This window comes from Mauremys mutica, chromosome 18, assembly GCF_020497125.1.
Source record: "Mauremys mutica isolate MM-2020 ecotype Southern chromosome 18, ASM2049712v1, whole genome shotgun sequence".
In the NCBI taxonomy this organism is placed as follows: Eukaryota; Metazoa; Chordata; order Testudines; family Geoemydidae; genus Mauremys; species Mauremys mutica.
Window position 1 is genome coordinate 28,798,186 of NC_059089.1, and position 23,953 is coordinate 28,822,138.

General features: G+C 41.4%; 1 protein-coding gene across 6 annotated transcripts in view; it reads left to right on the forward strand.

Moving 5' to 3' along the window:
* The window catches only part of RALGPS1 (Ral GEF with PH domain and SH3 binding motif 1), a 394,703-nt gene that overhangs the window by 21,413 nt on the left and 349,337 nt on the right, over positions 1-23,953 (forward strand). For all 6 annotated transcript variants that reach the window (XM_044992949.1, XM_044992950.1, XM_044992947.1 and 3 more), the window contains one exon: positions 17,020-17,103. The gene's annotated coding sequence lies outside the window, so the exon portion shown is untranslated. The remainder of the gene's footprint in view (positions 1-17,019; positions 17,104-23,953) is intronic.

Here is a 23,953-nt window from a genome sequence, read left to right on the forward strand (position 1 = left end):
CTCGACAGCCATAAAGCATATTAAATTGTACCTCTGATTTTTCTTTTTCTAGTAAAATCTTTCACCGTGTGGGCTGTCATGAAATATACATGTCAGAGAAATTGGGGTTCTACATTTGCTTTGGGAAGATCTATTCTTATGTAATTTAAATATATAGCCTGTATAACTACAAAACCACTGTGGCAAATGGTTTCTTCCAGAGCTAAAAAGGGAATTAGTAGGCAGCCGAATCAATTCATAGAATCATAGAATATCAGGGTTCGAAGGGACCTCAGGAGGTCATCTAGTCCAACCCTCTGCTCAAAGCAGGACCAACTCCCAACTAAATCATCGCAGCCAGGGCTTTGTCAAGCCTGACCTTAAAAACCTCTAAGGAAGGAGATTCCACCACCTCCCTAGGTAAGCCCATTCCAGTGCTTCACCACTCTCTGAGTGAAAAAGTTTTTCCTAATATCCAACCTAAACCTCCCCCACTGTAACTTGAGACCATTACTCCTTGTTCTGTCATCGGGTACCACTGAGAACAGTCTAGATCCATCCTCTTTGGAACCCCCTTTCAGGTAGTTGAAAGCAGCTATCAAATCCCCCCTCATCCTTCTCTTCTGCAGACTAAATAATCCCAGTTCCCTCAGCCTCTCCTCATAAGTCATGTGCTCCAGCCCCCTAATCATTTTTGTTACCCTCCGCTGGACTCTTTTCCAATTTTTCCACATTCTTCTTGTAGTGTGGGGCCCAAAATTTTTAATACTTTAAATATATAACTTCTTTAATATAATCTTTCGTTTTCTATTGCTAATGCTCAAAAACTGCCTCTATCTTTTGTAACATTACAGAGAAGCCATTTTACTATTTCTGTAAGTTTTACCTTTTATTTATAGTTTTAATTTAATTTTATTTAATTTTTACAAAAACTAAAAATTAAGTTTTCTCTTGCTGATTGCTTTGTAGTGGTGGTGCTCCTATTAGCTGGAGATCAGGACAGGGCATATTAAGATGCAGGGCCAGCTTTAATCCGATTCCCCAGAATCAGGGGCGGCTCTATGTATTTTGCCGCCCCAAGCACGGCAGTCAGGCTGCTTTCGGCGGCATGCCTGCAGGAGGTCTGCCAGTCCTGTGCCTTCGGCGTACCCGCCGCCAAATTGCCGCTGAATCCGCGAGACCAGTGGACCTCCCGCAGGGAAGCCACCGAAGGCAGCCTGACTGCCGCCCTCACAGCAACCGACAGGGTGACCCCCCGTGGATGCGGCCCCAGGCACGCGCTTGCTGTGCTGGTGCCTGCAGCTGCCCCTGCCCAGGATCGGGGCCTGCACTGAACAGGACCCCGCACCTAAGGGGGCCCCGCTCCGGGGGTCTTCGGTATTTTGGCACCGGGGGGTCCTTCGGTGCCATGGAAAACCCGGAGCGGACCTCCCGCCGCCAGGGCCGGCTCCAGGGTTTTTGCTGCCCCAAGCAGCAGCAAAAAAAAAAAAAAAAAAAGTTGCGATCAGCTCTATCGCCACCGCTTCCGTCTTCGGCAGCAATTCTGTGGCTGGTCCTTCGCTCCGAGAGGGAGTGAGGGACCCACCGCCGAAGAATTGGACGTGCCGCCCCAAGCACCTGCTTGCTGGGCTGATGCCTGGAGCCGGCCCCGTCTGCCACCAAAGTGCTGCTGAAGCCCTGGACTGCCACCGAGTATTCCAATCGGGCCCCGCGGGTCATAAAGCCCGCCCTGTTAAGACTGTTCTGACTGCTGTGGCTCTGTGAGTAGAGAAGCCTCTTATGTCTGGGAAAGTTGTTTTTTTGTAGAACAGTTTTGGTAAAGATAATTCTATAAGATCACTCAGGTCAATTCATGGTATCTGATTGGCAGAAAACTACTTTTGCCATAGATGAGTTAATTCTAGAAGTATACATAATGTACACAGGCGAATATCCACTGGACTAGTCATTTGGACAACAAAACAATTTCTCTTCTCTTTCTTCCAACATCATCTGCCTCTTTGCCTGTCTGCACATGCTCCTCCAAAGTACTTCGTGATGGAAACGTAGAGAGGCTCTGTTGTATTCTACACTAGTGCAATCTAGAGTTTAACTGATAGGAAACCTTTTCTAAAATAAAGTTGCCTCTTTGAGCCATTTTTGCAGTGTTACCTCTGCTGGAGAAATAGGCCATCTGGAATAAGTTTTCCTCAATAAAATGGCGTTTTCTTCTCTGAAGATTGTTATAAACAAAGAGACCCTGTACTTCCAAAGGCATCAATAGATAGAATAGATCTATTAATTTTTAAAAATATCTTGCTCACAATTACTTGTAAAATTTAAAAAACTGAACATCGTAAACACTATTTTACTCCTGAAGAATGTCGCTCTCTGCCCTCTCTACAGCAATGGTTAACTAAATATGCTATTCATAGAGCTATACTGATATCATCAGTGTTGCTATTGCTGCCAACACAATCAATGTTTTCAAATTTATGAGATTGTGTTACAAACAATGCAGTTTTTTAAAAGTAGTAAATAAAATTAAACTAGATGATTTGACAACCATGTTTTTAAAAATCAGTCGAAGAAAAATCTGAATTCAAGGTTTTTATGTCCTGGTATTATACAGTATACACAGGTTAAGCATTTTCTTATAGTTGATTAATCTCAATATTGATCCTTCCTTAACTTGGGTTCTTTTTTCAAGTTTCTGTGACTTGATGCATGGTTTGTTTTTATTGACTTACCGTGATGTTGAAACCCCAGGTCATTTGCTAACTTTTCTATTCTTTCAAAACCTCTGGCAACATTTAGAATGTCTGTATCGACCAGTATAATACTTGACTCCTTGGGGATCCTTTCATCCCTTTGAATTATAATTGTATAAATGCCATACAGTCTGTAAGTTACCTGCTTGGTAATGTGATTGCTTGCATAATGTTGTATTCCAACCAACTGTAAAAAGTCTTTCATTGTCATGCTTCTTTCTTCCTCTGTCAAATTTATGTGAAAAAAGTGTGCTAGATATGCAATGATCTCTCTTTCTATTACCAGTTCAGTATAACTTGATCTATGTTCCATACATACATTTGCCTGGGCTGCTTTGTTAGAATAAAAATGCAGATCACCTTGCCTTGTAGTGTGTTCTAATCCTGTTGATTTCTTTTCTGGGAAATGTTTGGGGTAACTGTGGGTGTTGAGTTGGACATTTTGGCTGGCTTCTGTTTTGTTCAAATGTGGAGGATTCTGTATCTCAGGGGATAATAATTCAAAGGTTGTTGCATTGTCTCTAGTTTCCTGTTTCTGAGAATCTACTAGGAGATACCACTGTTGTTTTTTTTGATAAAGCCAGGTTTGAGCCTGTGCTAGTTCATGTAAAGCGGTGTCATAATAGTGCTCTTGGTCAGTAACCGTATCCATGCATATTGCTCCAAGCTGCAGCAACTTGGCTTTACTTGTGTTCGTTAGCCAGTACTTCTGTTGGAGTTGGATTTTATGGGCTCTTGGTTCTTCTTCTGCCATCTTCCTGGTGGAACAAATTGTATTTAAAATTAGGCGCTCAAGTTGCTACATTTTTAAAGAATAATTATATGTAGCTGGGGATAGGAAACCTGGGAGATGATCAGCTTTTTATGTCTTGCCCCGCATACTCCAAACTATCTTATCTGGAAAGAGGATTCAGAAAAAGTTCACACTGACGGTTCTATTTCTTTTAGTGCTGAGGTTTATTTGGCTGCCCTAGCCAAAGAGTAGTCAAATAGTATCATGGAACCTGCAGGTACTATGTAATTTTAATTTAGTTTGACCTTCCATCATGAATGTTAAGGAGTGAGCTCTCGAGCTAGCAGAGCTCAACTCTAGTTGGTTCTGGCATAAGTCTAACAATACCCTAGAGGCAAGCTTGTGAAGCAGTGGATGACGTTGTGCACTGCAGAAATGCTATAAGAAGAAAAACAATATTCTATGGTTAGTTAAGGCGATTTCCAGAGTAACGCCTGCTTTCACATACAGGAGAGGTAGAGTTCTTTTTTGTTTTGTTTTTGTAATAAGCATTCATTTGGTTATGTATTTGCCTCTGTTCCTGGAGCTTTCAGTTTTCATTCCCGTTAATAGTAGTAGCAACCCCTTTTTTTGCAATACTGAAGTGCTGCTGCAGTATTAAAAAAAAATTAAAAACATTCAATTAATTTTAAAGCTCCAAAAGTACAAAATTCTCACACAAAATATATACAAACCGTTTGGACTTTGCAAAACTAAAACTTAACTTACCCCCCCCATCATCTTGGCCATTAAAAATTAAAATTAATAATGCAACTACAAATGTGATATTTAATATTTTCTCTCTTAGTCTCTTCATTTTCTCTGATTCATTGTTATCACTGACATTCTGGCAACAAAGAACTAGAGTGCCTTTTCATTGTCTAGTTCATATATTAGTTGATAAGACAATAAAGAGGATAAAATTTCCCTAGGCTGCATCAAGTTTTATTTCAATAAAGGAAGAAGAATCCTATACTTTTCACTGAGAAAGGAAAGATGGTTTTTGAGTTAAAGCAATGGCTGCGACTCTGTGTGTCCAGGTTCTTTTGCTGGCTATGCCACAACCTTCCAGTGTAACTTTGGACAAGTCGCTTTAATGTGTCTGTTCCTTAATTCGTCCATCTATATGAGGATAATAGTACTTCCTTACCTCACAAGATATTTAAAAAATAAACTCATTTCTCATCAGGTGCTCAGATACCACAGTATGTGCCATAGAAAATCTTATAAATTGATATAATAAGGCTGAAAACTAATCGTAGATGTCTGCACAGTATAGAAGCCACATTTCATGTTCTAGACCACTTGACATCTATTAAGATGCAAACTTTTCCTATAAATTTGGGTCTGTGTGCCCTCATTATTGGAAAAGGCAATGCAGACTTTTTAATATCTGCCACAACAGTCTATAAATGTCATTTCTTTGAATATCACTCAGGGTGACCTGTGAAATTAGGTATTTTACTATTCTACATTGTTTTATTTTCGTGATATAAAATTTTTTATGATAGTGAGGTCATGCTACTCTAATCAAACCATACAAATTTAACTTTTTGCCACTTGCTATGAAATACTAATGCTATGTTAAAGTGGAGAATTTGAAAATATTAAATAATTAACTGGATTTACTTTTTTCCTACTTTACTGCACTGAACCTAATATTTTTTCTATTGTTTTTGTAAATGTAATAATATTTAACTGCACCATTAACTATATAGTTTACATAACTTTCTTGGTACTATATGAAATCACTATAATACATGTGTCTTAAAGTGGAGCATACTCAGTTAAATCATAGCTCACTTACTGTTTTTACTTATTCCTGTGACCAATGGGTAGGTGTAGTTTATTTGGCTATTTTCAGTCGGCTATCGTATAACAAGTCATATGGTCCACGTTTGCCTGCTTTTCAGATCTGCCTTTCAGAATCGATTTCTGAATCCTTTAAGAGAATGACTTGCTGATCGTTAGGAAAGGCTTCTCCTTATTCTCTTAATTCAGAAACTTTTGTGTTGATAAATGCAGTGGAGTAGGAAGTTCCTTTGCTTTCTCTAGTTCTGTAAAAAGTCTCCAATCTTTACTGTCAGCTGTTTGTTTCTTCCTTTAAAGGTCTTTCATTCTTTTGTTTTAGTTACTACTTAGAGCTTCTATGGCAACTGTGCATGTGGCAGAAGTTTGTACTCACTGTTTATAGATACCGCTGGTTAAGATGGTGTTGCTTAATAGGAATTTTAATGTCTTGTATAGTGTTGGGTAAAATAAATTTTCAAGTCTCTTAGATAACAGTACAGGTGCTCAGGATTTCTCAGCTTTGAGCTCTGCAAAACTAGACCTGTTAATTTATGTTTTGGGACCTCTATTATTTCTGGAATTATATCACTTGAAATTCTGTTTGCATACATAAATGTGATTTTGCTATGTGTACTTTATCTGAAGTATTGTGGGAAAAATATTCTGTTAAAGCAGAAGGAATTTAGATGATGATGATGGAGATTGATGCATAACACTGCCATATGAGGACAAACTTCTTCTCACTCAAAAACTAGTTATTTGGTACTGTACTACATAAGAATGGCCATACTGGGTCAGACCAAAGGTCCATCCAGCCCAGTATCCTGTCTGCTGACAGTGGCCATTGCCAGGTGCCCCAGAGGGAGTGAACCTAACAAGTAATGATCAAGTGAGCTCTCTTCTGCCATCCATTCCCACCCTCTGACAAACAGTCTAGAGACACCATTCCTTACCCATCGTGGCTAATAGCCATTAATGGACTTAACCTCCATGAATTTATCTAGTTCTCTTTTAAACCCTGTTATAGTCCTAGCCTTCACAACCTTCTCAGGCAAGGAGTTTCACAGGTTGACTGTGCGCTGTGTGAAGAAGAACTTCCTTTTATTTGTTTTAAACCTGCTGCCCGTTAATTCCATTTGGTGCCCCCTAGTTCTTATATTATGTGAACAAGTAAATAACTTTTCCTTATTCACTTTCTCTACGCCACTCATGATTTTATATACCTCTATCATATCCCCCCTTAGTCTCCTCTTGTCCAAGCTGAAAAGTCCTAGCCTCTTTAATATTTCCTCATATGGGACCCGTTCCAACACCTCTACTCATTTTAGTTGCCCTTCTCTGAACCTTTTCTAATGTCAGTATATCTTTTTTGAGATGAGGCGGCCACATCTGTATGCAGTATTCAAGATGTGGGCGTACCATTGATTTATATAAGGGCAATAAGATATTCTCCGTCTTATTCTCTATTCCGTTTTTAATGATTCCTAACATCCTGTTTGCTTTTTTGACTGCCGCTGCATACTGCGTGGACGTCTTCAGAGAACTATCCACGATGACTCCAAGATCTCTTTCGTGATTAGTTGTAGCTAAATTAGCCCCCATCATATTGTATGTGTAGTTAGGGTTATTTTTTCCAATGTGCATTACTTTATATATATCCACATTTAAATTTCATTTGCCATTTTGTTGCCCAATCACTTAGTTTTGTGAGATCTTTTTGAAGTTCTTCACAGTCTGCTTTGGTTTTAACTATCTTGAGTAGTTTGGTATCATCTGCAAACTTTTCCACCTTGCTGTTTACCCCTTTCTCCAGATCATTTATGAATAAGTTGAATAGGTTTGGTCCTAGGACTGACCCTTGGGGAACATCACTAGTTACCCCTCTCCATTCTGAAAATTTACCATTAATTCCTACCCTTTGTTCCCTGTCCTTTAACCAGTTCTCAATCCATGAAAGGATCTTCTCTCTTATCCCATGACAGCTTAATTTACGTAACAGCCTTTGGTGAGGGACCTTGTCAAAGGCTTTCTGGAAATCTAAGTACACTATGTCCACCGGATCCCCCTTGTCCACATGTTTGTTGACCCCTTCAAAGAACTCTAATAGATTAGTAAGACACGATTGCCCTTTACAGAAACCATGTTGACTATTGCTCAACGGTTTGTGTTTTTCTATGTGTCTGACAATTTTATTTTTAACTATTGTTTCAACTAATTTGCCCGGTACCGACGTTAGACTTACCGGTCTGTAATTGCCAGGATCACCTCTAGAGCCCTTTTTAAATATTGACGTAAGATTAGCTAACTTCCAGTCATTGGGTACCAAAGCTGATTTAAAGGACAGGTTACAAACCTTAGTTAATAGTTCCGCAACTTCACATTTGAGTTCTTTCAGAACTATTGGGTGAATGCCATCTGGTCCCGGTGACTTGTTAATGTTGAGTTTATCAATTAATTCCAAAACCTATTCTAGTGACACTTCAATCTGTGACAGTTCCTCAGATTTGTCATCTACAAAAGCCAGCTCAGGTTTGGGAATCTCCCTAACATCCTCAGCCGTGAAGACTGAAGCAAAGAATCCATTTAGTTTCTCCGCAATGACTTTATCGTCTTTAAGCGCTCCTTTTGTATTTCGATCGTCAAGGGGCCCCACTGGTTGTTTAGCAGGCTTCCTGCTTCTGATGTACTTAAAAAACATTTTGTCTTGTTTTTGGAGTTTTTGGCTAGCCGTTCTTCAAACTCCTCTTTGGCTTTTCTTATTACACTCTTGCACTTAAGTTGGCAGTGTTTGTGCTCCTTTCTATTTGCCTCACTAGGATTTGACTTCCACTTTTTAAAGGAAGTCTTTATCTCTCACTGCTTCTTTTACATGGTTGTTAAGCCACGGTGGCTCTTTTTTAGTTCTTTTACTGTTTTTCTTAATTTGGGGTATACATTGAAGTTGGGCCTCTATTATGGTGTCTTTAAAAAGGGCCCATGCAACTTGCAGGGATTTCACTTTAGTCACTGTACCTTTTAGGCAGTCCTAGGACCAATCCTATTCAATTTATTCATAAATGATCTGGAGAAAGGGGTAAACAGTGAGGTGGCCAAGTTTGCAGATGATACTAAACTACTCAAGATAGTTAAGACCAAAGCAGACTGTGAAGAACTTCAAAAAGATCTCACAAAACTAAGTGATTGGGCAACAAAATGGCAAATGAAATTTAATGTGGATAAATGTAAAGTAATGCACATTGGAAAAAATAACCCCAACTATACATACAATATGATGGGGGCTAATTTAGCTACAACGAGTAAGGAAAAAGATCTTGGAGTCATCGTGGATAGTTCTCTGAAGATGTCCACTCAGTGTGCAGAGGCGGTCAAAAAAACAAACAGGATGTTAGGAATCATTAAAAAGGGGATAGAGAATAAGACAGAGAATATATTATTGCCCTTATATAAATCGATGGTCCACCCACATCTCGAATACTGTGTACAGATGTGGTCTCCTCACCTCAAAAAGGATATTGTAGCACTAGAAAAGGTTCAGAAAGGGGCAACTAAAATGATTAGGGGTTTGGAGAGGGTCCCATACGAGGAAAGATTAAAGAGGCTAGGACTCTTCAGCTTGGAAAAGAGAAAACTAAGGGGAGGATATGATAGAGGTATATAAAATCATGAGTGATGTTGAGAAAGTGGATAAGGAAAAGTTATTTACTTATTCCCATAATACAAGAACTAGGGGTCACCAAATGAAATTAATAGGCAGCAGGTTTAAAACAAATAAAAGGAAGTTCTTCTTCACGCAGCGCACAGTCAACTTGTGGAACTCCTTACCTGAGGAGGTTGTGAAGGCTAGGACTATAACAATCTTTAAAAGGAAACTGGATAAATTCATGGTGGCTAAGTCCATAAATGGCTATTAGCTAGGATGGGTAAGAATGGTGTCCCTAGCCTCTGTTCGTCAGAGGATGGAGATGGATGGCAGGAGAGAGATCACTTGATCATTGCCTGTTAGGTTCACTATATGTTTTTCAGAACAGCTATTCCTGCTCAGCGCCCTGAAATTATCTTCTTTCATATGCTTGTTTCCTCCCCACAGAAAGCATTTGTACAGCCTTGCTTTAAACAGCACACAAAAAAAGTGTATACTTTAAAACAAACAGCAAGCACTGTAAAGTTAAATCAGGATTGGTAAACATATCAGTTATTTTCTGTGGCCAGTTACTCTGCAGGAGTTGGTCATCAACACTCTAGCACAGCAATTAGGAGTCTCAGTTATTCTCATTATCAACCTTCTTGCAGGTGAAAAGCATGATGGCAAGTTTACTTGCCAATTTTCAGCAGAGAATAATTAGTAGTGATTTAAAGATTCTGCCACTGATGAACAAAGCATTTGGAAAAGCACCATCTCTTGATTTGGAAATACCATGGAAAACAAAACTATGTTTACACAAAAAATAAAATAAAAAAATTAAGAACATTACATTTGCCAAATCAAGCACTCAAAAGTTATGCATTGCCAGTATTAAGATTACTTACGAACCCTTAATTTTGCCCCTTTCAGCACATGATCACATACTATTTTTCCATAGGATCCCTGCTGTATTCAGTGCAAAGGATGAACTCTGTTCACTAAACAGGTAGCTAATGAATATTTATTTCTAGCATCACCCGTATGTGGCCACAGGCCATATTTATGGCACACCTTCCAGACCACATACTGAATACAGACTTATTCCTTCACGTGCTTTTCTGTGGTGCTGATCACCTTTATTAATGTTTATGAAGTGTTACAAAGTGAAGTAAAGCAATATTATCCACATTTTACAGATTGGGAACTGAGGCACAGAAAGATTTAAATCAAAATTGTCAAAATTATCCATTAATTTGGGATGCCAACTTGAGATACCTAGTGCCTAATTCATATGTTCAAAACACAGCTCCCATTAGCTTCATTTATAGTTGAGTGCTCAGAACTTTTGCAAATCAGACCCTAGAGGGTAGAACTACAAAGATAATTTGCCTCGTTATTGCAACGCCTAACTTTAGGCACTCTGTCACCTAGTGGAGTCCTTGGCCCTGAATTGTGTGTCCAGACTACATATACAATGCATAGGGAGAGTTGGGACCTACAAAAGGGATTCACAGAAGCCAACATGCTAAGCAGGTGAACTTACTGGTGAACAGACCATTTACTTTTTTTTCAATTTCAAAAGACACAAAGTGAAAGCATTTCCAAACAACTGGGTGCACAACTAGATGCAGCTTTTACCCCTCTACACAATGTCTCCTTTATGGTCATGTCACTCCTGTCTACAGAGCTGTGGGCCATATGCATTTTACCCCCATTAAATCTTTGGCTTGCTGTGGCTCCAAATAAGATTTTCAGTCATTGCCAACTGTGATGATATTTCTGAGAAATAGACCCCCTCCTCACTTGGAACTGGACTGAGTCAAACAGCTCATCTTGCATAGGTTAATAAATAGCAGTCAGATAGTGGTTAATTTCAGGATGAAGGTAAAGGACTGAGAGTAATGGAAGGGGAGGTAGTTTTAATAAATTCATAGATTTCAAGGCCCAGAAGGGACCAATCTACTCTGACCTCCTGTATAAAAGACATCGTAGAACTTCCCCCAAATAATTCCTAGAGCATATCTTTTAGAAAAACATCCAGTCTTGATTTAAAAATTGTCAGTGATGGAAAATCCACCTCAACCCTTGGTAAATTGTTCCAATGGTTAATTACTCTGTCAAAAATGTATGCCTTATTTCCAGACTGAATTTGTCTAGCTTCCATTTCCAGCCATCGGATTATATATTTTATACTTTTGTCTGTTTGATTGAAGAGCCCATTGCTAAATATTTGTTCCCCATGTAGATTCTTATAGACTATAACCAAGTCACCCCATAACCTTCCCTTTAAGTGTAACTTTAGCACCCTCGTGGCCAAGATGGAGTCTGCTCTGCAGGCAGCCTCTGGCCAAGAGACAGCGCGCACAGGAATGCAGTAGGAGAAATCCCTTCCACCCCAGGGGCACCTGTTCCAAACCCCCCCAGAGTGAACACACACACCCACAGGAAAAGTACAATGGATATAACAAAGGAAGATATTTATTTACAGAGGGCTGAGAGGAGCAATACAACAAGGGGAAATATAAGGGGAGCAGTAAAACAGGGCTGCATCCAAACCAAGGCCCCATAGGCCCAGTGGTAGCACAGTCTGACAGGACAGACACTGAGTAATGTGTCTGCGCACAGAGTTCAGGAGGCCTGAGCAAAGTTCTAGTCCAGTGAGTGCCTGATGGGGCAAAAATCATTGTCGCGGGTGGTTCTGGGTAAATGTCGTCAGTCATTTCTTCCTCCGGGGAAGCAATGGCAGACAATCATTTCGCGCCCTTTTTCCCTGGATTGCCCTGGCAGACGCCATATCATGGCAACCATGGAGCCTGTTTTGCCTCTTGTCACTGTCACCGTATGTGTACTAGATGCCGCTGACAGAGGCGATTCAGCAGCGCTACACAGCAGCATTCATTTGCTTTTGCATGATAGCAGAGATGGTTATCAGCCGTTCTGTACCATCTACCATGCCATTGTAAATTGGCAATGAGATGACGGTTACCAGTCCTTTTGTGCTGCACCATCTGCTGCTGTCATAGGTGCCCCTGGCTAAGATCGGCCGGGGGCGCAAAAGACAAAAATGGGAATGACTCCCCCAGTCAATCCCTCCTTTATGGTATCTAAAAATAGAATCAGTCCTGCCTAGAATATGGGGCAAGTGTACTAGAGAACCAGTGTATCAGAGAACCAGAGAGCACAGCCGCTCCGTGTCAGATCCCGCAGAAATGATGAGCTGTATGCCATTCACAGGGGGTGCCCCTGCAACAACCCCACCTGTTGATTCCCTCCTCCCCCAGCCTTCCTGGGCTACCGTTGCAGTGTCCCCCATTTGTGTGATGAAGTAATAAAGAATGCAGGAAAAAGAAACAGTGACTTGTTAGTGAGATATGAGGGGAAGGAAGCCTCCAGCTGCTATGATAGTCCAGACAGGACATTAAGCAGTGTGGGGGAGAGGAGCCCAGCATCCCGCTGCTATGATAGTCCAGGCAGAATAGAATCTTTTCTATACACATGAAAGGCGGGGGCTGATGGAGCTCAGCCCCCTGTTGCTATGATGAAGATGGTTACCAGCCGTTCTGTACCATCTACTGGGAATGATCAGGAGTTTTACAGGTGCCCCCAGCCGACCTCACCGGAGGCCAGCCAGGAGCACTCACGGGCTGATGATGAGGACGGATACCAGTCCTTTTGCACTGCACCATCTGCCACAAGGCTGATGATGGATATCAGCCATATTGTACCATCAGCCACCCATGAGGGGGGGCGAGGATGCTGCCGTTGACTGCTGCAGCATCACGTCTATCAGCAGCATTCAGTAAACATAGGGTGACATTTAAAAGAGTCGAGAGGATTTTTTTCCCTTTTACTTCTGGGGGTGGATGAGGGAGGTAAATTGACGAGCTATGCCCTGAACCACCGCGGACAATGTGTTGACACTACAGGCATTGGGAGCTCAGCCAAGAATGCAAATGCTTTTCGGAGACTGCAGGAACGGTGGGATAGCTTGAGTCCTCAGTCCCCCCTCCCTCCCTCCATGAGCGTCCATTTGATTCTTTGGCTTTCCGTTACGTTTGTCACGCAGCAGCGTGCTGAGTCCCTGCTGTGGCCTCTGTCTGTAGATTTTTTTAAAATGCTTTGGAATTTCGTCTTCTGTAACGGAGCTCTGATAGAACAGATTTGCCTGCCCATACAACGATCACATCTGTACGGTCCATGCTGGAGCTCTTTTTGGATTTGGATTTCGGACTGCATCGCCACCCGTGCTGATCGGAGCTCCACGCTGGGCAAACAGGAAATGATATTCAAAAGTTCGCGGGGCTTTTCCTGTCTACCTGGCCACTGCATCCGAGTTCTGATTGCTGTCCAGAGCGGTCAGTGGTGCACTGTGGGATACCGCCCAGAGGCCAATACCGTCGATTTGCAGCCACACTAACCCTAATCCGATATGGTAATACCGATATTAGCGCTAGTCCTCTCGTTGGGGAGGAGTACAGAAACCGGTTTAAAGAGCCCTTTATATCGATATAAAGGGCCTCTTAGTGTGGATGGGTGTGGCGTTAAATCGGTTTAATGCTCCTAAAACCGGTTTAAACGCGTAGTGTAGACCAGGCTTCACATTTAGCTATATTATAATACACATTGTTTGCTTGTGCTCAGATTACCAAGTGATCCAGATTGCTCTGAATTAGTGAATTAGTAATTATTTACCACTCCCCCATTTAGTGTCATCTGTAAATTTTTATCAGTTGTGATTTTGTTTTCTTCTAGGTTATTGATTAAAATATTAAATAGTGTAAGGCCAAGAACAGATCCCTGTAGGATCCCCACTGGAAACACATCCACTTTGATGATAATTCCATGTTTCCAGTTACGTTTTGAGACCTATCAGTCAGTTTTTAATCAAAATTTCTTCCGGTATCAAATCAATTGCCTTACAGAAGTCTAAGCATATTACGTCAACACTAGTACGTCTATCAATCAAATTAGTAATCTCATCCAAAAAAGATACCAGGTTAGTTTTAAGGAACTGTTTTCCATAAGCCAGTTGATTTGCATTAATTATGTTTACACTCCTTTAATTCATTATTAATTGAGCACAGGATCAGCTGCTCCATTATCTTGCCTGGGATCAGTGTTAGGCTGACAGGCCTATAATTACCTGTATAATCCTGTTTAGCCTTTTAAAAAATTGGCACAGTTGAGACTGAGAAGAGGTTCTGAGGATGAGGAATAGGGATGTTGAATGACTTAACTGCTCATCTCGTTACTTTATGTGGCCTGTGTTGGTGGGATATAGTAGCAACCTTGAGTTAATAAAGTTATTGTATAAATAGATGTGTGTACATAGATATGTGGATAGAAAATATGTAATTTAAAGGAAGATCAAGGTATGTGTAGACCAGAATAGAGTAACTGTGATTTTATTTTTTCTGTAAGCCTGGCCTTCCTTCCCCTTTCCCCCCTTACTGTTTGTTAATATCACTATTTGCATTATGTCTAAAATAACAAAATGTAGCAAAATATGCACATGCTGCTGGCAGGGTCAGAGAGTTGCACTTTAAGTTGCACTAGCTAACCCTGCAGAGTTTTAGCATTTACAGCCTTTCATATTAAATAACCATTTGTGCTATAGTGAGCTGGTTCCATGAACCTTTATCCTGCTTTTCTGCTGCATATTGAAAAGTCACTGTGATGTGTAATGACTTACTCTGGTTGAAGAATTAATAATGTTGTTTTTTTAAATTTACACAGGACAGCAATGAAAGCAGAATAAAGGCTTTCTTTCATGCAATTTGCATGAAGATCTCACCTCATTGAAAATCAAGGATCTTTAATTCCTAGGAACTAATAATTCCCCTATTAATTCAGAAAAAGAAACACTCACTGAAAAGCACTTCTCCTGATGATTAAACAACCATTCTCCTCTTCTGGATGTATATTGTTGCATCTAGGAATCAAGAGGAAAATCTTACCTTATAAAAGTGTTAAGTGAAACATCTTTGCAGCCTAGGTAGATAGTGCCAAACCAACCTGATCTCCTTCTTTGAGAAAGTAACAGATTTTTTAGACAAGGGAAATGTGGTGGATCTAATATATCTTGATTTCAGTAAGGCGTTTGATACGGTACCGCATGAGGAATTACTGGTTAAATTGGAAAAGATGGGGATCGAAATGAAAATCCAGAGGTGGATAAGGAGCTGGTTAAAGGGGAGACTGCAGAGGGTCGTATTGAAGGGTGAACTGTCGGGTTGGAGGGGGGTTACCAGTGGAGTTCCTCAAGGTTCAGTTTTGGGTCCGATTTTATTTAATCTATTTATCGCTGACCTCAGAACCAAAAGTAGGAGTGGGCTGATAAAGTTTGCGGATGACACGAAGTTGGGAGCTATTGCCAATTCGGAAAAGGATCGGGATATCCTCCAGGGAGATTTGGATGACCTTGTAAACTGGTGTATTAGTAACAGGATGAAATTCAATAGTGAGAAGTGTAAGGTTATGCATTTAGGGATGACTAACAAGAACTTTAGTTATAAGCTGGGGACGCACCAGTTGGAAGTAACGGAGGAGGAGAAGGACCTAGGAGTCCTGGTTGATCGTAGGATGACTATGAGTAGGCAATGTGATGTGGCCGTTAAAAAAGCTAATGCGGTCTTGGGATGCATTAGGCAAGGTATTTCTAGTAGAGATAAGGAGGTGCTAGTCCCGTTATATAAGGCGTTGGTGAGAACTCATTTGGAGTATTGTGTGCAGTTTTGGTCTCCCATGTTTAAGAAGGATGAACTCAAACTGGAACGGGTACAAAGAAGGGCCACTAGAATGATCCGAGGAATGGAAAGCCTGTCGTATGAAAGGAGACTTGAGGAGCTCGGTTTGTTTTCCTTAACCAAAAGAAGGATAAGAGGAGATATGATTGCACTCTTTAAATATATCAGAGGGATAAATACCAGGGAAGGAGAGGAATTATTTCAGCTCAGTGCTAATGTGGACACGAGGACAAACGGATACAAATTGTCAGTCAGGAAATTTAGGCTTGAAATTAGACGAAGGTTTCTAACCATCAGAGGAGTGCAATTCTGGAACAGCCTACCGAGGGAAACAGTGGGGGCGAAGGACCTCCATGACTTTAAGATTAAGCTGGATAAGTTTATGGAGGAGATGGTATGATAGGATAACGGGCTTAGTCAATAGGTCAATTAAGTGCCACACTGGTAATTAGTACAATGGGTCAATGATAGGATAATGTTAGCCTTTTTCCAGAGGGTATAGCTGGAGAGTCTTGCCCGCATGCTCGGGGTTCAGCTGACCGCCATATTTGGGGTTGGGAAGGAATTTTCCTCCAGGGTAGATTGGCAGTGGCCCTGGAGGTTTTTCACCTTCCTCCAAAGCATGGGGCAGGGGTCGCTTGCTTAAGAAGTGGGTGGATCGGCTTATGTGGCCTGCATCTTGCAGGAGGTCAGACTAGATGATCATAATGGTCCCTTCTGATCTTGAATTCTATGATTCTATGATTCAGTTGACTCTGTATCCTATGTAACATGCTGTACTTCCTTAGAGAAGGTCAGTGAAGGTTGATCTGCTTTCCAGATTTTTATCTTGACAGAACATGAATTCCCACTCTTCATCAATCAAAAATATTGTAGCTTTAATACTGAATATTTTGTAACATAAATAAAATTTAAAAAAAGACACCTTTTCAGGTACAGAGATCTTTTTAGAATGCATATTATATAGTATCTATCATGAAAAGTATCATAGACACTTTACTGTAAAACAGATTCATATCAAATGATTAAAATGGTATAAGATCAAAACAATAATTCCCATTAGTTAATATTTTTTGAAATCTAGTACTAGATTTCTAATACTTCAGTAAAATGAAAGTATTGTAAATTCCCAGATGTAAATTGCTGAATTATACATCATATGAAAATTGAAGTATAAGCATTATAGAATTTAAGATGGAAAACATGGCTATCTGATATTTGTATTGTGTAAGGAATAATCTGTTTTCAAAGATAACTGATTTAAAACACCATTAAGAACTAAATCTACAGAAGAGTGTGATTGTGTGTGAATTTGAAGAGTACTTCTGTATAAAACATAGCTTTATTTGACTTTTTCAGAAATTACTGTTCTGAGAGACATGTCGCAATACCACTCTTGTTTTTGAATACCTGAATTTGTTTGGAGACAGACGTATAATATGGGTAAGTTAATCTGATTTTGTTTATTATTAAAAAAAAAAAACACAAAGAAAAAACCTCACAAGATGCATACTGTAGAATATGTATAATATGCACATGCAGTGTGTCTACTGACACCAAAATGGCCATGGTTTGAAACATGCAGTAGCAAAACAAGGATTTTGATAATTAGCAATTATCATACTAAAATGTGTATACTGTAACGGAATGTGTATGTATCTGTATTGCACCAATCTCTCTGGTCTCTAGGTGTCAAATACAGGTGCTTTAAGTTTCAGTTATTGTCATGGTAGGACTCTATTCTCCAGACCACCTTTACTGAGGTTGTAGATCTATGCTTTGGTCTCAACAAGCTGAATTTTACATGCTGACAACTCCATCAAACCTGTGTTCTAAGGGAGAGGCATGCTTTGAGGTAGTTGACTTTAGCCAATTAAGGGTTTTGAAGAGGAGGACCAGCACTCTGAAATAGATATAATATAGAATGGAGAACCTGTGTAGGCTACAAATCACAGCTGTAATATGTTCTCATCTACCTGTTCTGCATCTTAAGAGACAGACAGACATAATCATTATTGAATCCAGACATCACATGTAAGAGTGTGAAAATAAATAATCTATTTGATTTTTCCCTTTGGTCAAGTCGGGTGTTGTTCTAACACCACTGACTAGTCAACAAGATCTTGATCCTTTATGGATGATTCAGTACTTACTGTAATGACCTCACCGACAGCTATCCCTGATCGCAATAGTGTGTGCAAGTGGCTTGCACGCTCCCAGGTAGGAGACGCAAACTGCTGCATGGAAAGGACTCCTAGCTTACCCCTGAGCTAGAGAAAGTGATAATAGGCCCTATGCCATTCAACCAGGGTTCAGCCAATCCAGAGGCAAGGACCCACCCAGGTGATCCCAAGGCAGCCCAACCCCAGAGCCATCACCCCTAGCTGGAGCCTTCACCCCTTGCACCCAACCCTCTGCCCTAGCCCTGAGCCCCCTCCCGCACCCTGAACTCTTCATCCCCGGCCCCACCACAGAGCCTGCACCCTCAGCCAGAGCCCTCACCCCCACCACACATCACTTTCATATTGGTGCACATAACAAAATTCATTCCGCACATGGACATAAAAACTTAGAGGGAGCACTGGTTCACACGCTTGGTGAATTGTTCCACTGGTTAATTACAGTAACTCCTCAATTAACCTTGTACTTACGTTCCTGAAAAATGCTACTTTAAGTGAAACGATGTTAAGCGAATCCAATTTCCCCATAAGAATTAATGAAACTTGGTTGAGGTGGTGAAGTCAGAGAGTGGAAGAGGTTGGGATATTCCCCAGGGAATGCCTTACTGCTAAATGATGAACTAGCACTTGGCTGAGCCCTCAAGGGTTAACATGTTGTTGTTAATGTAGCCTCACACTCTACAAGGCAGCACAAATGGAGGGAGGGGAGACAGCATGGTAGATAGAGATAGAGAGAGTGTGTGTGTGTGAGAAAGATGCACATTGCCCCTTTAAGTACGCTGACCCCACTCTAAGTACACTGCCTTTTTAAGTAGACCAGCAAGTTGAGACAGCAGCTGCTGCCAGCAAGCTCCCTCCGTCCTGAGCCCTGTTGTGTCCCCTGCTGCTCTGTGGAGATGGGGTAAAGGAGCAGGAGGGAAGGGGACACCCTGACATTAGCACCCCTCTTTCCCCCCTGCCTCCCTGCATAGCAAGCAGGAGGCTCCCGGGAGCAGCTCCAAAGCAGAGGATAGGAGCAGCACACGGCAGTGGGGGGAGGGACAGCTGAACTGCCTAGCAATTGATAGCTGGCACAGGGAACTTAGAGGAGTGGGGAGCTGCCGGCCCACCCTGTTCCAAGCCCCCACCAGCTAGCTCCAATGGGCTGCTCTTTCTGCAAGCAGTGGACAAAACAGGCGGCTGCCAAACAATGTTATAAGGGAGCACTGCGCAGCTTTAAATTAGCATGTTCTCTAATTGATCAGCAACGAAACAACATTAACTGGGATGATGTTAAGTGAGGAGTTACTGAACCATGACTGTTTAAAAACTGTGCGTTATCTTGGGTCTGTATTTGTCTTGCTTCAACTTCCAGCCATTGGATGTTGTTATATCTTTGTCTGCTAGATTGAAGACCCATCTATTATCAGATTTCTGTTTCCCATGTACATACTTACAGATAGTGATTGTTACCCTTAGCCTTCTATTTGATAAGCTAAATGAAAACAGTTGTATACAACAAATGGAGAGGAGGACAGGTAATAGGCGAGTGGCAGATAGCACTAATTTGGTTGACTTACTGTACCCTCTCTACACACTCGCAGGACATATATCATTTGAAAGCTTATTACCTCTACTTTAAGATGAGGTATGATGTGGAGCTGTCAAGTGGTTCTGTTACCATAGAAATGGGGATAAACAGTGACACCATTGACATGTTAAAATGACCACTCTGAAATATTTCCCTTAGTTTCTGTTTAATAACTATTTCAAGACATAAAACTGGATTTCTTTGTGATCTCAAAGCATCAAAACAATAACCTAAAGGGTAGAATAAAATCTAATAATAAATGTGTACAGGTGTTACTGACGTGTGATAAACTCAGGACAGACAGTTGCAAGAGGGGGGGAGGAGTCAGTCCCAGAGGGTTAAAAGGCCCTCCTCCTTATCAACTGAGTGGCAACTACAGGTCAATCAGGTTCAGCTGAGAAAGGGTTACCAAGGTAGCAAATTAGAATCAGCTGAGGGGAGCTACCTGAGGGTAATTAGGATCAGCTGATTCCAACTTGGAGCTGCCTGAGACCTTTTTAAACCCCTTCCTGGGAGGAAGGAAGGGGGGGAAAAAGCAGAGAGAGAAGGAGCCCGGCTGCCAGGAGTGTTGAAGCAGCAAGCTTCCCCAGGAGGAGCGGCAGGACGCTCTCCTACAAGGCAGGGTAAAAAATACTTTAACTAAGACTGATGGGAAGACAGGGGACAGACTTCCCCTGAGTTCTAAGGGGGACTGCATTACCCAAGCCGGTCTCACCAGAGCTAAAAACAGCAAAGGCCGGGGAGACTGAGACGGGACTTTGCCACACATGTAATAGCGCTGGTGACTATTCTAGTCAAGCATATTCTCTTTATCTTGTTTATCATTATCTCTGTTGGGGATGAATGGGATACCACAGTCTTCATTGCCTTGGCATGTACACAGTTTTGTGCTGGGAAGATTGTTCTGATTAGAGACACTGTATAAGAGAGTCTCATTGCCCGGGGAGAGTAAAGTGACTATTCTTTCCTGTGCTTCAGTGATATTTCTTGTGATGCTGGGCTATCTGTAGACTAAAAGAACGAGTCTCTAAGATGCCACAAGTACTCCTCATTCTTTTTCCTAATACAGACTAACACAGCTACCACTCTGAAACCTGTCTGCAGACTGTTCTTGAAATACCACTCTAGGGCCTGGTCTACACTAAAAAGGGGGTTCGAATTAGGGTACGCAAATTCAGCTACGTGAATAGCGTAGCTGAATTCGAAGTACCCTAATTCTCGAACTACTCACCCGTCCAGACGCGGCGGGGTCGAACTCCGCGGCTCCAAGGTCGACTCCGCCACCGCCGTTTGCAGTGGTGGAGTACCAGAGTCGACCGCGGCGCTTCCGGAGTTCGAACTATCGCGTCTAGATCAGACGCGATAGTTCGAACTCCGAGAAGTCGAACTCACCGCGTTGACCCGGACGGTAAGTGTAGACTAGCCCTACCTGTTGAATTTAAGGTATTTTTTCCATCAGTGATCTCTGCGTTGATGTCTATATAATTATCTCCTTCATGCATGAGATTTGAACCAGCATGAAGTGGATCAGTTCCATTTGGAATGAACATACCTCTCTGTAGTCTCCCACTTCAGTTTTTGCAGCAGTAGTGATGAACCACCTCAGCTAATAGTAATTGATGTGGAATCCATGAAGGTGTAGTGTGTCAATTAAATTGCAAGACCCAAACTCATGGTATAGCTGTGAAGCAAGGCTTATGTGCACTGGTGTAATACTTGTGGAACTGTTAAACACTATGCACTCTGCTATTGAGACACATTTTCTTTGAAAGGCTGATACTTTTTGCTGGCTGAATTATATACCTCTTTATCAACCAGAGGACAAATTCCTGCACCAATTGGGGCACACAAAAGTAGCTGACCTCAGTAAACTGCAGTCACCCAGCTTTGGATGATCTGAATATTTCAGAGTGAAGGATTGAAGCGACATTAAAAAAAATCACTTGTTCATTAGTCTTACTCACCAGAAGAACATGGACAAAATATTGACTTAAGTTCCTGCTTCAGATTACTAGGAGCTTGTATAGCATAAGCTAATATTGTTGTGCTGCATAGAACAATGGTCGACTTACCTTGTCTTTGCTGTGCGTGGAATGAAATTGCAGAACCATAGTGTTTTTTCTAATCTTGCCTGTAATTTACTACTGGAATAGTTTGCAGTTTCGACGTCTGAGGGAAGTAGGACTTTATATCTTTGTAGCAGCTTGGACAGGCGAAGAGCCTTTTTGTTGTACATAAGATCATTGTCTCTCTCTTCAATCAGATGATAAAATGTAGCGTTATCATTGGATTGTTGCAGTATAACTAGATGCTTTTGCTTTAAGATTCGTTTTACTCAAGCAGGAAAAAGGGCATGTTAAGTGATAAACTGCATCTTTAGCAATCAGGTCTTCCACAGATAGTCTGCTCAACTTGTCATCGTCTCTTGGTTGAAGTACTGCCTTCCTTAGATTGGTTGATCTCTCAGATGTTTCTATTTTGTGAAGGTTCTTGTCTGCCTTGTATGTTTTTCTCAAGCAAACAATGTACTAAGATAAATTGCTGGAGGATGTGCTTATTCTTGTGGCTCTAGAAGCAGGAAAATGTGATGCTCTCTCATCAAATTCAGAGTCATTTTTTTTTCTGGGTTCAATACTGCTCTGACATGTTCCAAATTCAGTTTGCTTGTGTATTTCTGAAAGAAACCCCTGTGATTGAGTATTGGTTCCACATCATCCAGATTAGATAACTCATCCAGTAGCTGCCAATACAATTAATCTTTCCTGGTTTCTAGTGCCAGCCTCACAGAATTCTGTCCAGCACTGCTGGCTTTTGACAGTTTTGCTTTCTTTTGATTTTCTTGACAAATATCACATTTTAAAAAGTTTATGGACAGTCTTTTTCTCTTTGATGTAAACTTTAAGGGGCTTGTATCCACCATATTTTCAAATACTTTAATGTCCCTGTAGCAGTAAAATTCCCAAAGTAGCGTTACCACCACCAGTACCACCATTTTTCATTTTGTACAAGTATATAGACTTGTGCTAAATTAGATATAAATTAGATCTATGTTAGTATCAGAATTGCCATTTTTGTTTAGTGAGCACTTCGTTTGAAGTCCAGTATGAAGCTGTATATTATCTTTAATACTAAAAAGCGTCACTGAATTAACAGCTAGTTTCCAGAATATTTCAAGGGCTAATATTGCATGCATAAGCAATTACAAATTAAAATCTTCTACCAGGCAGACTAGATGCTATGTAGTACGTATGAAAACTTACAAATGGAGAAGCATTACATTAAGAATTCACATACATTTATATCTACCCATTGTGCAGTACAAACTTTGGGCACAGAGTCTGCTGCTACTAGCACCTTCAGTGTGAAACTGATCTGGTCAGTACATTTCAATTGAAGATATGGATGAGATACTTTAACAATTAAGAATATGTGATGTGAAAACATTTCATGGTAGAATATTGCATAATGTTGATATTTGCCATTTTTGCCACATGCTAAACAGCTTAATCATTTCTGGGGGAGGAAAACTTGACCGCGCAAAACTAATAAAAATCATCTTCTACATTGGGGTTTGGTAGCTTTGACCAGTAAACACCACATTAAGGAGTTGGAATCAACTTAAACAGTAAAAACTGTATTCATAGTTATGTTGCAGTGTTTCTGAAACTGTGAGGAAAATAACACTCTCTCATTTTGGATACCATCGTTGCACCTTGCCTACAGGCTTATAACACCACATGAAATAAGCTTTAAATTGATAAATGATGTAGGGTTGTGCAAGGTGGTGTGAAAGACCCAGGCCAGTTGGGTACAGCAGAATAGCAGAAGGCAGATATACTGGCCACTGGATTAACAGTTTTCTGTTCCCTGACTGACCAGAGCAGGGGCTGCTCCAGGCTAATGAGAACACCTGACTCTAATTAACCTGTAAAGAGTCAGGTGAGGCCATTCAGTTAATGTGACCACCTGACTCTAATTAAGGCCCTGCTGATACTATAAAAAGGGCTCACTCCAGTCAGGCAGGGGAGCCAGGGAGGCAGAGGAGAGGAAGTGCGGTTGAAGGGCTGGTTACTGAAGACACCCTAAAACATCGTTAAAGGAGCCCTAAGGTAAGGGTGAAGAAGGGAGAAGCAGGAGAGCTGTGGGGAAGTGGCCCAGGGAAATGTAGCAGCTCTGGCAGTGAAAGGTTGGCTGCCAACAACTGCTACCATTAGGGTCCCTGGGCTGGAACCCGGAGTAGATGGCGGGCCCGGGTTCCCCCCAACCCACCACTACAGGAACAGCTCCTGGAAGGGGAAGTCAGGTCCCTGTCAGGACAGGAGGCTGAACAGAGACTGTGGGAGTTCTCTCACCAGCCTCCTTGCAGCCTCTGATGAAAAGGGCTCAGTAGACTGTAACCCTGGCCCTAGAGAGAGAAGGGCTACGTGGAGGGTCACAGTGAGCCACTGAGGCTAGCATAAACCGCCTAGAAGCGCAGGACCCACAGGAGCAAGGTCAGAGCTCTGCCACAGTGGATACATAAAACTCCAAAAATATGGGTCTT